The following is a 12,690-nucleotide window of genomic DNA, read 5'->3' as shown; positions in this document are numbered from 1 at the left end:
AATATACAATGAAAACTATAATCTTACACCTAACCTAAATAATAAATATAACTCGTTTGAGGTGCTCACTTTGAGGTTTGTCACACCGCTGCCTCTCCACCTGGCTGTTATCTACCGCCCCCCTGGGCCCTATTCGGACTTCATCAGTGAATTCTCAGAGTTTGTTGCTGATATAGTGACGCACGCCGACAATATAATCATAATGGGGGACTTTAATATCCATATGAATACCCCATCGGACCCTCCATGCGTGGCGCTCCAGACTATAATTAATAGCTGTGGTCTTACACAAATAATAAATGAACCCACGCATCGCAACGGTAATACGATAGATCTAGTGCTTGTCAGGGGTGTCACCACCTCTAAAGTTACGATACTCCCGTACACTAAAGTAATGTCCGATCATTACCTTATAAAATTCGAAGTTCTGACTCATTGTCAACAAACTAATAATAATAATAATAACTACTATAGCAGCCGCAACATTAATGCTGCCACAACGACGACTCTTACTGACCTACTGCCTTCGGTAATGGCACCATTCCCAAATTATGTGGGCTCTATTGATAACCTCACTAACAACTTTAATGACGCCCTGTGCGACACCATTGATATTGTAGCACCGCTAAGCCTAAAAAGGGCCCCTAAAAGGCGTACCCCATGGTTTACAGAAGAAACTAAAGCCCAGAAATGATCATGTAGAAAGCTGGAACGCAAATGGCGTGCGACTAAACTTGAGGTTTTCCATCAAGCATGGTGTGATAGTTTAATAACTTATAAACGCATGCTTACCTCAGCTAAAGCTAAATATTACTCAAATCTCATCCACCTCAACAAAAATGATCCTAAATTTCTGTTTAGTACAGTAGCATCGCTAACCCAACAAGGGACTCCTCCCAGTAGCTCCACCCACTCAGCAGATGACTTTATGAATTTCTTTAATAAGAAAATTGAAGTCATTAGAAAAGAGATTAAAGACAATGCATCTCAGCTACAACTGGGTTCTATTAACACAGATACGACTGTATATACGACGGATACCGCCCTCCAAAATAGTTTCTCTTTCTTTGATGAAATAACATTGGAGGAATTGTCAAAATGTGTAAATGGGACAAAACAAACAACATGTTTACTTGACCCAATTCCTGGGAAACTTATCAAGGAGCTTTTTGTATTACTAGGTCCATCAGTGTTAAATATTATAAACTTATCACTTTCCTCTGGCACTGTTCCCCTAGCATTCAAAAAAGCGGTTATTCATCCTCTACTCAAAAGACCTAACCTCGATCCTGATCTCCTGGTAAACTACCGGCCGGTGTCCCACCTTCCGTTTATCTCGAAAATCCTCGAAAAAATTGTAGCACAGCAGCTAAATGAACACTTAGCGTCTAACAATCTCTGTGAACCTTTTCAGTCCGGTTTCAGGGCAAAGCACTCTACGGAGACAGCCCTCGCAAAAATGACTAATGATCTATTGCTAACGATGGATTCTGATGCTTCATCTATGTTGCTGATTCTTGATCTTAGCGCCGCTTTCGATACTGTTGATCATAATATTTTATTAGAGCGTATCAAAACGCGTATTGGGATGACAGACTTAGCCTTGTCTTGGTTTAACTCTTATCTTACTGACAGGATGCAGTGTGTCTCTCATAACAATGTGACCTCGGACTATGTTAAGGTAACGTGCGGAGTTCCCCAGGGTTCGGTTCTTGGCCCTGCACTCTTTAGTATTTACATGCTGCCGCTAGGTGACATCATACGCAAATACGGTGTTAGCTTTCACTGTTATGCTGATGACAACCAACTCTACATGCCCCTAAAGCTGACCAACACGCCGGATTGTAGTCAGCTGGAGGCGTGTCTTAATGAAATTAAACAATGGATGTCCGCTAACTTTTTGCAACTCAACGCTAAGAAAACGGAAATGCTGATTATCGGTCCTGCTCAACACCGACATCTATTTAATAATACCACCTTAACATTTGACAACCAAACAATTAAACAAGGCGACTCGGTAAAGAATCTGGGTATTATCTTCGACCCAACTCTCTCGTTTGAGTCGCACATTAAGAGTGTTACTAAAACGGCCTTCTTTCATCTCCGTAATATCGCTAAAATGCGTTCCATTTTGTCCACAAGCGATGCTGAGATCATTATCCATGCGTTCGTTACATCTCGTCTCGATTACTGTAACGTTTTATTTTCGGGCCTCCCTATGTCTAGCATTAAAAGATTACAGATGGTACAAAATGCGGCTGCTAGACTTTTGACAAAAACAAGAAAGTTTGATCATATTACGCCTATACTGGCTCACTTGCACTGGCTTCCTGTGCACCTAAGATGCGACTTTAAGGTTTTACTACTTACGTATAAAATACTACACGGTCAAGCTCCTGCCTATCTTGATGATTGTATTGTACCATATGTCCCGGCAAGAAATCTGCGTTCAAAGAACTCCGGCTTATTAGTGATTCCCAGAGCCCAAAAAAAGTCTGCGGGCTATAGAGCGTTTTCTATTCGGGCTCCAATACTATGGAATGCCCTCCCGGTAAAAGTTAGAGATGCTACCTCAGTAGAAGCATTTAAGTCTCATCTTAAAACTCATTTGTATACTCTAGCCTTTAAATAGACTCCCTTTTTAGACCAGTTGATCTGCCGTTTCTTTTCTTTTCTTTTCTACTCTGCTCCCAACCCGGGGTGGACCGCTAGCCTGTCCATCAGATGGGGACATCTCTACGCTGCTGACCCGTCTCCACTCGGGATGGTTCCTGCTGGCCCCATTATGGACTGGACTTTCGCTGATGTGTTGGACTTTCACAATATTATGTCAGACCCACTCGACATCCATTGCTTTCGGTCTCCCCTAGAGGGGCGGGGGGTTACCCACATATGTGGTCCTCTCCAAGGTTTCTCATAGTCATTCACATTGACGTCCCACTGGGGTGAGTTTTCCTTGCCCGTATGTGGGCTCTGTACCGAGGATGTCGTTGTGGCTTGTACAGCCCTTTGAGACACTTGTGATTTAGGGCTATATAAATAAACATTGATTGATTGATTGATTAATCCTGCCCAGATCTCTTCTTTTGGGGCCACTAAATCCAGGCTCTGTGAGCAGATAGAGGTTCTGGGTATTTGTATTGTTTCCAAACTAACGTGGACCAGCCACCTGTCCAACATCTGAAAACGTGCTGGTCAACGTCTCAGAGCGCTACGTAAGCTGACCAACAAGCTTGATGCTAAAGGCAGAGCCAACATCTACAAGAGCCAGGTCAGGAGCATTATGGAGTACTCCTGCCTAGCCTGGATGAATGCCGCTCAAACCACTCTTGGGCAGCTCGACATCAACCAAAAAAAGGCTCTTAAAATGGCGTGGATGAGGACTTGCCCTACGGCAGTTCGCCATCAGCAAGCTGTGTCATCGATGAGCAGTTGCAGCAACAACTGCCCTTTATAAAATGCACACCCCCAGGTGTCCTGCGGATCTTAAAGCATTGCTACCCCCAGCCCACATCTCAGGTCGTATCACCCGGTGGGTACTACCAAGCCAATGCCCTGGAAATCCCAAAGTCAAACACCAAATGCCTCAACGGCATACTTGCCAACCTTGAGACCTCCGAATTCGGGAGATGGGGGGTATATATTTTAAAGTATTTCTTATATATATATATGTATAAATAATCCATTCATGAATGAGTATATCCGTTCGGCCAACGTGTTCAATGGAGAAGTCTGATCTACAAAATTTGCAGGCAGCATACCCCTTCCCCTCCGAGCTGTCCTGGATGAACTGAAATTATTTTTTCCAATCATTTTGGAACTTGCAAGCGTACTTCTTCTTCTTACTCGTTGACGCCATGTCTCTTCTTCGTTCTTCTGCTTCGTCTTTGTTATGTTTTTGGACATTACTACTTGCCGTAGTTTTGAAGCAATACAAGATGGGAATCCGGATGTTGTGTGTCAGTGTATTAACGTGCCGGCTGGAATAAACACGCTGAGAAATACCTCCGTGCCTGCTTACTTTATGGGTTATAGATAAACCTATGGATAACGGAGACATATATAATAGTCTCCTTTTCAGGTGAGAGAGGACGCTAAAGGCAGTGCCTTTAAGACACGCTCCCAATATTGTTGTCCGGGTGTAAATCGGGAGAAATTCAGGAGAATGGTTGCCCCGGGAGATTTTCGGGAGGGGCACTGAAATTTGGGAGTCTCCCGGGAAAATCGGGAGGGTTGGCAAGTATGCTCGACAGGAGCTTTCTCCACTCTGCTATTACAATATGGAACATCCTTCCCCCTGTGGTTGTTGGAGACATTGCATCAAGCAGTGTTCATGCCTTTATGAAGAGGCTTAACAAACCTCCTCAGTTTGGAACTGTAATCCCTCAAAGCTCAAGGACTTTTAATCATCAAACATATAGTTAGTTCATACATACCTCTGAGTAGATGCAGGTCAGTGATAAGTTCTTTGAATGTATTTTCTTAAACCTGTATCTGCAAAAGCGTGATTAAAAAAAAAACACTTCAAAACTATCCGTTGGCATAAAGCTTTTATTTATTTATTTTTTATAGAAAATCTTGTTTTTAGGGCAAAAACACAGAATTGGCAAAATTTCCCCAAAACATATTTCAAAATGGAATATTTTATGTGAAGTAATTTGTGCCTTGAATAAAGAAATAATTCATAACAACATTGATTTTGATTCATTATTGTTTTTTAACAATGACAGTTTAAAAAAAAATATCAGACTAAGGTCCCGAGGATTCAAAAGACCCCCACTCATAAAAGTGTTCAAAATTAAGTCATATATCAATAGGCGCACTGTTCCGTTTCGGCCCTCGTTTGCCTCTTTGTCGGCCACGAATGTGGCCACTTCGGGGACGGCTGCAGCGGCGTTCCCCTCGGTGCCGCCGCCTGACTTGTCCCCGGTGGCTTTGAGGACACTTGGCCTGGCGAGCCACTGCCAACTCCTCTCTCCAACCCTCCCGTGACTTTGGACTTGTTTTCTTTTTGGGACATCTGGAATCTGTCTCTTAAGGGAGCGTGAGGGTCTCATGACCCGGGTCATGTCTTGTTTTGTGTTTTAGTCATTATTTTCAGTTACTGTTCTGTTTTGTCCTCAGCTTACTTTTATTGTTGCTAGGTGCGTTTATTAGACACTCCTGTTTCTGTTTAGTGATTAGTGTTAGTTAATCACTCCCCTTTATATTCTTTGGATACCCAGCCTTAGTTGCTGGATCGTTGTTCGTTACAGGCGACAAGTTACGTTCCTGGTTTGCATCTGTTTAGTTTGCCTTCTATCTGTATGCTTGACGCTACTACCTTTGTTATTTTGTTGCTAAAACTAAGCTTGCCTTAAGTGTCACACGCACTTAGCGGCACAACACCTTTTGTGTATTTTTGCCTTTCTTAAGGATTAAATATTCTTATCTGCACTTTGACTCTTTGCCACTTTGCACTTTGAGCTTCTTATCCCGTTTTGGACGTTTCTTGAAAGTTTCATAAAAATGTGCCCACAAATTTTTGGGCTATGTTGCTAACTTACTAACTGACTAACTAACTAACTTACTAACTGCCTGACTAACAAAATACAGACAGACAAACCCCAGTGAATGCATAACCTGGCAGAGGTAATCAAACTCATATCTCCCTGTATACTGTACTATTTAAAAATATATACAGGTGCATTATTGCAATAAATTAAAATATTTTATTATGTATCATATATGTGTGTATATATATATATATATATATATATATATATATATATATATATATATATATATATATATATATATATATATATATATATATATATATATTAGAACACATCTTTAGTCTATTGCTAAAAGAAGGCCCTTTTAATTAATTGTATTTTATGTGCACACAGCTATATTTGTACTGAAGTTTAAATGTTTTAATTTACAATTACGTTTCACACAAAACCACAATAGATGAGTAATGTTTTGGACTGTAATAAAGGAAATAGTTTGAGTTTGAGTTTATTTTGAACATGCATGCATACAACATGATACATCACAATTTCCAGTTTCTCTATTCAACATGTTCGAAAAGGAGTAGGAAGAAGCAGAGCTTATTTAAGCCTACCTCTTTTCCTTTACACAGCAGTTGCTAAAACTTTTGTTCACTTCCTGTTCTCAATTTATTCACAATATACTCCATAAGTAATAACAATAAAAATAAATAAATAATAATTGGTGAAGTAAGTTATATTTTATCTGGTGATATGAGTAAGATTATCTTGAAAATTAATGGATGGATGAAATAAATTCAGAATGTTTATCATGGTTTTTCTTTTTTGTACTTTGTAAACAGTTTAAGTTTGAAGAGTTTCTTGAAGTGGATCATATTAGTACATTGTTTGATTTCTTTGCTTGATTGATTGATTGATTGAGACTTTTATTAGTAGGTTGCACAGTGAAGTACATATTCCGTACAATTGACCACTAAATGGTAACACCCGAATAAGTTTTTCAACTTGTTTAAGTCGGGGTCCACTTAAATTGATTCATGATACAGATATATACTATCATATATACTATCATCATAATACAGTCATCACACAAGATAATCACATTGAATTATTTACATTATTTACAATCAGGAGTGTGGAGGTGGGGTGGGGTGGGGGGGGGTGGGGATATGGACATCAAGTAGTGGACATAGAGAGAGAGAGAGAGAGAGAGAGAGAGATCAGAAGGCATAAGAAAAAGTATCTGCATTTGATTGTTTACATTTGATTATTAGCAATCCGGGGAGGGTGTTAGTTTAGGGTTGTAGCTGCCTGGAGGTGAACTTTTATAGCGGTTTTGAAGGAGGATAGAGATGCCCTTTCTTTTATACCTGTTGGGAGCGCATTCCACATTGATGTGGCATAGAAAGAGAATGAGTTAAGACCTTTGTTAGTTCGGAATCTGGGTTTAACGTGGTTAGTGGAGCACCCCCTGGTGTTGTGGTTATGGCGGTCATTTACGTTAAGGAAGTAGTTTGACATGTACTTCGGTATCAGGGAGGTGTAGCGGATTTTATAGACTAGGCTCAGTGCAAGTTGTTTAACTCTGTCCTCCACCTTGAGCCAGCCCACTTTAGAGAAGTGGGTAGGAGTGAGGTGGGATCTGGGGTGGAGGTCTAGAAGTAACCTGACTAGCTTGTTCTGAGATGTTTGGAGTTTAGATTTGAGGGTTTTGGAAGTGCTAGGGTACCAGGAGGTGCATGCGTAATCGAAAAAGGGTTGAACGAGAGTTCCCGCCAGAATCCTCAAGGTGCTTTTGTTGACCAGAGAGGAAATTCTGTAGAGAAATCTCGTTCGTTGCTTAATCCAATCCATAATTTAATTCCACATACTGTTATCCTGAAGGTCATAAGTGTTGTACGTGCATACAAATGTTTTAAATTAAATTTTTCTCTAAGATTATATTTGTCCTCTTTTGTTGAGAACAATTGTTGTATATTCTTGGGTAGCAGGTTATAGTTTGCTTTGTGGATAATTTTAGCTGTTTGCAAATCCACTATGTCGTGGAATTTTACTATTTTTGATTCAATGTTAAAGGGTTTGTATGATCTCTATATCCAACATTCTGTATTATTTTAGCTGATCTTTTTTGTAACACCGTTAATGAATGAAGTGTACTTTTGTAGTTATTTCCCCATATTTCTACACAATAACTCAGATATGGTAACACAAGCGAGCAATAGATAAAATGGAGTGATTTTTGGTCTAGAACATGTTTTGCTTTATTCATTATTGATGTGTTTCTTGCTACTTATGTTGTATATTTTTTACATGAGATTTCCAGTTCAATTTATCATCAATCATTACACCTAAAAATGTGGTTTCATTTACTCTTTAAATTTCTATTCCGTCTATTTGTATTTGTGTTTGACTTTCTCTTCTACTGTTACCAAATAACGTTATTTTAGTTTGACTGAGATTCAAAGTCTGTTTTTGTCAAACCGTCTCTTTAATTTGTTCATTTCTTCTGTTATTATTTATATTAGCTTCTGTGTGTTCTCTCCTGAACAAAATGCTGTTGTATCATCTGCAAATAATACTAACTTTAAATCTTTTGTAACTTTACAAATGTCATTTATATAGAGATTGAACAATTTTGGTCCTAGTATTGATCCCTGAGGTACACCACAGGATATCTTTAGCGTTGTAGACGTGTGTTCGCCCAGCTTCATGTATTGTTTCCTGTTCGTTAAATAACTTCTAATCCAGTTTAAGACTAACCCTCTGATGCCTCTAGTTTTTTTAATTAAAATATTGTGATTAATTGTGTCAAATGCTTTAGTTAGATCCATAAACACTGCTCCCGCACATTTTTTACTATCTATTTCAGTGGTAATTTATTCTGTAATTTCAATTAAAGCCATCGAAGTTGAAACATTAGCTCTGTATCCATATTGGTTCCCAGCGAGTATTCTATTTTTGTTTGTGAAACTCTCTAATCTGTTATTGAACAGTTTTTCAATGATTTTAGAAAATTGTGGAACTAAAGAAACAGGTCTATAATTTGTAAATTGGTCTTTGTCTCCAGTCTTATAAATTGGTGCAACTTTAGCTATTTTCATTTTGTTTGGGAATTTACCTGTTTGAAATGATTGGTTGCTAATATACGTTAATGGTCCTGAGATCTCTTCTATAACCTTTCTTATCTTTTCCATATCAATTCCATTACAATCAGTTGGAGTCTTAGATTTGCATTTTTTCACGATTTTAACTATTTCCTCCTGTGTCAGATTATTGAGGAATATTGAGTTGGGATTTCTATCTATGGTATCATTATAGTCATGAATTGAAACTGGGTCTGGAATCCTTTCCTCCAATTTTGGTCCAATATTTACAAAGTAATTATTGAAGCTTTCAACTACTTCCCTTCTGTTGTCATTATTTTTGTTTCCGTCTGAGAAGTATTGGGGGTAATCCCTCTTAGTGCCATTTTTAATAATGCTATTGAGGATCCCCTATGTTGCTCTCATATTGTTTTTGTTCCTGTCTAATAATTGACTGTATAATTCTTTTAGTGAAAGTAACCACGGCCTTAGTCAAAATCTAAAATATTTTAATGACACACTATGCAGTTGTATGATTAATGGAATTATAAGCACAGACTATGTCACTTTTTAAGTTGATCTTCAATAAAACCCATCGGAAAAAGTAATCTTGAAGAGGAGTGCAGAATCCCTAATCCTGAATTGGTCCCATCGAGGCTGAAAGAGGCAAAGTAGAGCAGAGATCATGTGAGCGGGGGCGAGTGAGGGAGGCGTGCTCGGTGTGGAGGATGTGCGGTAGCGTGGGCACATGTCCTCTCTGTTTGTGTCACAGCTGAGCAGATGGTCAGCCTGCAGCTTGCACTAATAATGCCTGCTCGTTCATTCAATGCACATCAACTCCTCCATGCTGAAACACCGTGAATGATGGGATTAAGCAATGACTCACTCAATATGATATTGCTGTTCAATTTACAAATACATGTTATTATTTTCAACCATGAGCGTAATTTTGGGGAGGAGAGCAGGGGAGACATGTCCCCTGAACTTTTTCCAAAAGACAGTTTTTGTCCCGTGCAGTTTTTACCGTCCAAAAATAAAGTTACACTATTGAATGCAGACAAGTCAAACACTTGTGCCAGGTGGAACACTGCCACTCAGACTGAAGCTTGTCCCTTTGCACTGTCCACAAGATCATTGATTGGCTTCCTGGCACTGCCTTTTTGTCAACATGACAATGATTAACAGCATGCGACAGCTGACCAATCAGCAGTCAGATATTCGAGCAAGTGGCAATCCTTCACAGTAGAAAGATATTTGTGATAGAAATGATTTAAAAAATGATTGCTGTGTTGCTTACTGTACATTACATTGGATGAGGAAGAAAGCAGGTTACAGGAGTGGACTGGCCATCGGGAGTAGTTTTTTTTACTCCCCCGACATGTGAGAGAAAATGTAAATTAATAAATGTCAGGGTGCTTTAAATGAAATTTAATGACAAACCCAATTGCCTTATCAGATATATTACAGATGTATTTGTTATGGCAATGCATGGTAGTCATGCTGACCGTCTTGGTCTATCACTTAGAGCAGTGGTCCCCAACCACAGGGCCGCGGCCCGGTACCGGTCCGCGGACCGATTGGTACCAGGCCGCACAAGAATTTAAAAAAAAAATAATTTTTTTTTGTTTTGTTTTGTTTTTTTATGAAATCAACATAAAAAACACAATATATACATTATATATCAATATAGATCAATAGAGCCTGCAGGGATACAGTCCGTAAGCATACATGATTTTTTTTTTTAAAAAATTTAAATACACCCCCACCCCCACCCCCACCGGTCCGTGGGACAAATTTTCAAGCGTTGACCGGTCCGCAGCTACAAAAAGGTTGGGGACCACTGACTTAGAGTACTCGATCACAATCTTGAGAGTGGAAAATCACAGGTTCAAATCTTGCTCGATTAAATTTTGTAGCGGATAGCCCAAAGCCATTTCCTTTGTTGTTAATTTGGTTATTTTGCACCAAAAGTAAATAATAATTTATCATGTATTCTTAATAATCCAAAACATGCATCTAATTCCTCAAACACTCTATCAAGCCACGTCCCCTTTACTCAAGCCATTTGTGTCCCCCACACTTCTGAAATCTAAATTCCGTCCTTGTTTTAAAATATTTTATTTCAGGTGCCACAATATCTTATCAGGCCTTGACGCTAGAATTGAGACAGAAGTGATTTTGGTAAGCTTTATGCCGTTTTGTGTGTGTGTAGCTTTAATGCTAATGAGCTGCGTAATTTGCGCATTTCCGTACTTCATCACAGTATGTACACTATGTAGTGTTGTTGCGTATGTAACCCTGCCAGTCCAGCCTCGCATACCGTAGGCTCAACCCGACCACCACAAATCTCCCCTGATTGTAAGTCAAGTAGAGCAGTGCTTGCCAATGAGCTAAAAGCCACACACTGTCAACTCATTGTCCAGTACAGCTCTTACACCTCCAGGCGCCGGGGAAGGGACATTTTCACAATGTACTATCGCACAGTCACACTAGCTGGCATCTATTACACATATTTATTGGTAATGACAATTTCAATACTTACTTCCTCTTCTCCTGTATCCATCCTTTTATTTGTGAACTGCAACAACTTGAGTTAGCCCTTCCTTTATTGCTACCTACATTAGCAGCGTGTTGCTGAGTACTGACGATGCACTTTTACATAAAACTTAATAGATGCTATACACACACACATAACTATGTAACATTAAAGACACAAGGAAACTAATGTTAGTAACACTGGCATTGCTATGTAAGCTACATGCTAACATACGCTCACATTTTAACATCATGCTAGGTCAGCCTATAAGAACAAAATTATCAAACGTACTGCTTTTTTGTCTGGAGCTGACCAACTGATAGTTGGCAAAGCTTTATTCTAAAGATGTGTAGCGAAGCCCACTTTTTACAAAATGGGCCTATACTAGGAGTGTCTTAGACTAGTCGACAATTCGATTCAGAGGAGTCTGTGTCGAGTGTCCACCTCACAGTCGAAGTCTCAGAGGGAGGCCAGCAAGCAAACAGGAGGTGTGTTTGGAGGATGTTCCAAGATGAAGGACGTGGGGCCTGTTAGGTCGCACCGCATCCAGACAGGAGCTCCCTTGCTCTAATGTTAATCTTATCTTCAACTACGTTTACAGATCAGGGGTGTCCAAAGTGCACATTCAATTTTTTTACGTCCCACATTCTAAAAATACAATTATAAAAAAACATGAAAAATGGAATAATACAGGTAATACTGTAGGTGTAAAGTAACAGGAAAAAGTTGAAATGTTGACGCATAAAATTAGGGATGCATGATGCAAAATATATTTTTTAAGATGATACCGATACAGACAACTTACTGCTTCTCAAGACAATACCGATAACATATTTATATCTGTTATTTTTAAAATACAGATTTTATGTGACATATCATATTGTAAGTGAAATAAACTCAACTTAACTCAACTCAAAAGTAGTTTGTGCACACTGTAGGCTTTCAAAAAACACCATTGTAGCAATGCTAGCGTTTCAGTTTGTTGAAAAAGGTTCGTTCGATGTGTTGAAGTGTAATGTCTTTTTTTCCCCATTGCCAAATGTTTGCAGAACATTTGGTGTCTTTCTCTGAAACAGTGAAGAAGTTCCACACGATCCATGCCATGTTTGTTTACAATAAGCTCAGGGGAAGTTTACGACAGGCGAGCAGGAGAAAAGTAGCACTTGATTTGCTCACTTTAAAGTAATCAGATTTATTGGCTTGACGTCATAAGTTATCATTAGGGATGCTACGATATGAAAATTGCATATCACGGATATTGTCACCAAAGTTATCGCAGTTAATGTTATCACGGTATCGTCGAATGTGCTCAAAAAGTACTCATACACACTTATAACTGACTAAGTTTTGTTTAAAAAATTAAATACAATAAATAAATAGCAACACAATATTCTTTTTTGGCAGAAGATATATGTTGTATAATAATATGGTTCTGGCTACTTAAGAGTCATGATATTTCTATTTGAGTGTTTAAATATGTTTATCTTCTTCAGTTTGAATTTGTAAAAGTTTTAGTGGTTTTATTGAGAAAGAAAAAAACTGTGGTTTATCATTATAACCTTTAACGTCACATCCC

At 38.9% G+C, this 12,690-nt stretch overlaps 1 protein-coding gene across 5 annotated transcripts in view; it reads left to right on the top strand.

The window, feature by feature from the left end:
• The window catches only part of LOC133652894 (voltage-dependent calcium channel subunit alpha-2/delta-2-like), a 123,610-nt gene that overhangs the window by 46,710 nt on the left and 64,210 nt on the right, over positions 1–12,690 (top strand). The gene's annotated exons all lie outside the window — the stretch shown is intronic.

Source organism: Entelurus aequoreus, linkage group LG01, assembly GCF_033978785.1.
Source record: "Entelurus aequoreus isolate RoL-2023_Sb linkage group LG01, RoL_Eaeq_v1.1, whole genome shotgun sequence".
NCBI classification, from domain to species: Eukaryota; Metazoa; Chordata; class Actinopteri; order Syngnathiformes; family Syngnathidae; genus Entelurus; species Entelurus aequoreus.
This window is presented reverse-complemented; position numbering and strand designations above follow the sequence as displayed.